General features: G+C 36.3%; 1 long non-coding RNA gene across 1 annotated transcript in view; it reads left to right on the top strand.

Annotated features, from left to right (window-relative positions):
- The first annotated feature begins 3,045 nt into the window (after window positions 1-3,045).
- LOC128632933 (uncharacterized) overlaps window positions 3,046-3,879 on the top strand; it is an 8,066-nt gene continuing 7,232 nt past the window's right edge. Inside the window, exon 1 of the long non-coding RNA XR_008396606.1 lies at window positions 3,046-3,308. This is a non-coding gene — a long non-coding RNA (uncharacterized LOC128632933). The remainder of the gene's footprint in view (window positions 3,309-3,879) is intronic.

The following is a 3,879-nucleotide window of genomic DNA, read 5'->3' as shown; positions in this document are numbered from 1 at the left end:
TCCCTGAGATAGGCTCCAGGTTCCCCGTGACCCTGCAGAAAAGGATAAGCGGTATAGAAGATGGATGGATCAACTGTTTGTCACAACTTGGGAACTATCAGAAAATATCTGCGCATGCTTAGGAGTGGATGTGGAATCTGCTGATACAGTATATTGTAACATATATGTAACCACAAAGTTTATATTCTCATGACTCATGAGAGACAGCTGTATGTGATATTAGGTAGAATTTAAATGACTATATGAACTCATTTTCATTCTCATTTTTGACAATCAACTCTTTCCTTGTAGTCCAGCCTAGACAGCCTAACATTGGTCTGTGTTGTTCTAAGATTGGCAGAAAGCCTGGCAGAAAGAAAGAGGGACAAAGATCTTAAATAAAGAAAGAAGGCTTGTTCCACTTGTGAAATTGGCTGCAGTCGTATCAGGATGTTTTATGGGCAAAATTCAGAGAAATGTTTATGAAAGTATTTCTAGGCACTACCCTGCAAGAATCAGCCCTCTGGATTTCTTTTTTCCCCTTTCTTAAACACACACACACACACACGCACACACGCACGTTTGTCTTACTGTCATTGTTGGGACCTTTCTTTGACATACAGGGGAAAAAATAGTGAGGATGATCATTTTACAGTTATAACAAATAGCAAAGATAAAAAGTTATAAAGGTATAGCAAATTATAGAATTATACTTTTCCTTATTTTGTATATTATATTTACATTAAAAAAATCATTTGTTCTTGTTTAGCAAACCTGTGCCAGATGAACATTGTGTTCTAGGGGGAAAAAGATACAATGTACAGTAATTAGGAAGTACACATATGCTGTAAACTTTTTGAGTGTCTACATCTTAACTAAAACAGACAAGAGTCAGCTTCCAAAGTGCCAGGTATTTACCGTATAAACTTGTATATACACGCAGTCCGGTTTCAACCGCAGTTGTCTTGACTGCAGTCATTGAGTCTAGTGAGAGATAAACATTATGGGTGATTAAATCTATGGGCAAACTTTAAGTATCCTCCTCAGCTGTTCTGAGATCAGTTGAGAGCCAACAATCACTGTCGATTGGGTAATCTTGGAATGTAGTTTTATTTCCACATAGTTGAATACAATCTGCAACTACATTATAAGGATGTCATTGTTTCCATTTTTAATTTGTCAATTGGAGAAGTTATATGAAAGGTAAAAAACTAACTTTTCTAAAACTACCAAGGTCTTCTACTACTTACTTGGTGTGCTCATAACTGATTACAGCAATGACATAATTATTAATGCAGCTAATTACTGCTATGCTCTAAACTTACCTTCAGTAACCCAAATGAAACCTTTTGGCTCACACACTCAAACACACACACACACACACACACACACACACACACACACACACACAAACTACAGTGAATTGTCTGTTTGTAATTCATCAAAGTAACTGACATAGTGTTTGTGTGTGAGTGGGATGATGATGATAGATTGTGAGTGTGTGTGTGTGTGTGTGTGTGTGTGTGTGTGTGTGTGTGTGTGTGTGTGTGTGTGTGTGTATTTGAGGGGGTTGGTGAATTGTTCATGCATCTCAAAAAAGTTGGGACGCTGTGTAAAATTTAAATGAAAACAGAATGCAATGATTTGCAAATTTCAAAAACCCATATTCACAGTAGAACATAGAACACATCAAATGTTTAAAATGAGTAAATGTACCATTTTAAGAAAAAAATAAGGTAATTTTGTATTTGGAAAAGTAAGCGTTACTAAAAAGAAACAGCTGGAGGTTAATTGGCAAAAGGTCAGTAACATGATTGGGTATAAAAAGAGTATCTTAGATGGGCAGAGTCTTTCAGAAGTAAAGATGGGCAGAGGATCACCAATCTGCAAAAAACTGTGTCTACAATTTGTGGAACAATTTCAGAATAATGTTCCTCAATGTAAAATTGTGAAGACTGAAAATCTCATCATCTTCAGTACATAATATCATCAATAGATTCTGAGAATCTGGAGAAATCGCTGTGCACAAGGGACAAGGGTGAAAATCAATATTGCATGCCCGTGATTTTCGGGCTCTCAGGCAACATTAAAAACAGGCATGATTCTGTAATGGAAATCACTGCATGGGCTCAGAAACACTTCCAGAACTCATTGTCTGTGAAAACAGTTTGCTGTGCTATCCACAAATGCTAGTTAAAGCTCTATCATGCAAAGAAGAAGTCACATGTGAACATGATCCAGAAATGCAACCGTCTTCTCTGGGCCAAAACTCATTTAAAATGGACCGAGGCAAAGTGGACAACTGTTCTGTGTTCAGACTAATCGAAATATGAATTTCTTTTTGTAAACCACGGACGTGGCGTCCTCTAAACTAAAGAGGATTAAAGAGGAGAGGGACCATCAGGCTTTTTATCAGTGCTCAGTTTAGAAGCCTGCATCTCTGATGGTATGGGGTGCATTTGTGCCTATGGAATGGGCAGCTTGCACATATGGATAGGCAACATCAATGCTGAAAGGTATATACAGGTTTTAGAGCAACATATGCTTCCATACCAGATTCCATCCCATCTTTACTTCTGAGAGCCTCTGCCTCTTGAAGATATTCTTTTATACCCAATCATGTTACTCACCTATTGCAAATTAACCTAATTAGTTGTAAAATGTTCCTCCAGCTCTTTCTTTTTAGTAACACTTACTTTTCCAGCCTTTTGTTGCCCCGTCCCAACTTTTTTGAGACGTGTTGCAGCTATCAAATAAAAAATTACTTTACTGTTTCCTTAAAATGGTACATTTCCTAACTTTAAACATTTGATATGTTTTCCGTGTTCTATTCTGTTCTATAATATGTGAATAGCATATGGGTTTATGAGATTTGCAAATCATTGCATTCTGTTTTTATTTACATTTTACAAAGCATCCCAACTTTTTTGGAATTGGGGTTGTATAGATAGCCCTCGATAGTTGTCAAGTAAGATGTTCATTGGAGCCTGCATGATGGTATCGCCCATCTTTCATTAGTAAAACTGGGAGGGCTTTATTTCCAGTTCACATGAGAATGACAAAAGACTAGAATATTATTGAGGAAAAAAGAGCTTCTCCCACAGGGACATGGGAAAGGAAGCAGGGACATGGGAAAAGTCCAGCTGCTCAGGGTTTGTAATTGCGAAAGACAGTTTCATTCCCATTGATAACACAACAGACTGCCAGAGGGCTTCACTAAGGTCTTTAACAACAGCAAGTACCCCCTTGGTATTACCATACATACTGAGGAAATCTTCCTTTTAAGTTTTTCACAGGTTAATTGAAGTAATTATACATCCAAAGCCAAGGTAAGTAAAGTATTTCAGCAGTTCAAATTTGTTCTGTTTTGTTAGAAAATGCTATAAATAAAATTGCCCTACAAGTTTGTAAGATAAAAGATTGACATTTTTAATGACTGTAATTGTATAACTCTAGTTATTTATTGAATGAACATGTTTTAAATTGCAGCTCCTCCCTTTTATAATGTGACATAAAACCACAAGTCTGTGTTTAGGCTGACTAACAGTAACTGGAAGAGAAACACTTGTGTTACATTTTGAGAATTGAAAATTGATTTATTTTTCCAAACTATTTTTTCTATGATTTTATAAGTTTGTTTGTCATTTATCAAGTCATAATTTCCTTACACAGAAATGTGTTTCATGAATGTTCCATAGTCCCACAGCTGGTCTTGTAGAGAAACACCATCTCTAGGGATTTGAACTTTGTTACTGAAAGGAAAAAGTACAACCAAAGCAACTAAATCACATTCTGCCAGAGGGAGAAAGAAAATGATCTGTTGTAGAGATGAGAATTTTTTTCTTGTACACTAACATAAGCTTCTTATAATGTGTAGAAATTATCATCTGAAAATAAAGT

Source organism: Ictalurus punctatus, chromosome 6 (assembly GCF_001660625.3).
Source record: "Ictalurus punctatus breed USDA103 chromosome 6, Coco_2.0, whole genome shotgun sequence".
Taxonomy (NCBI): domain Eukaryota; kingdom Metazoa; phylum Chordata; class Actinopteri; order Siluriformes; family Ictaluridae; genus Ictalurus; species Ictalurus punctatus.
This window is presented reverse-complemented; position numbering and strand designations above follow the sequence as displayed.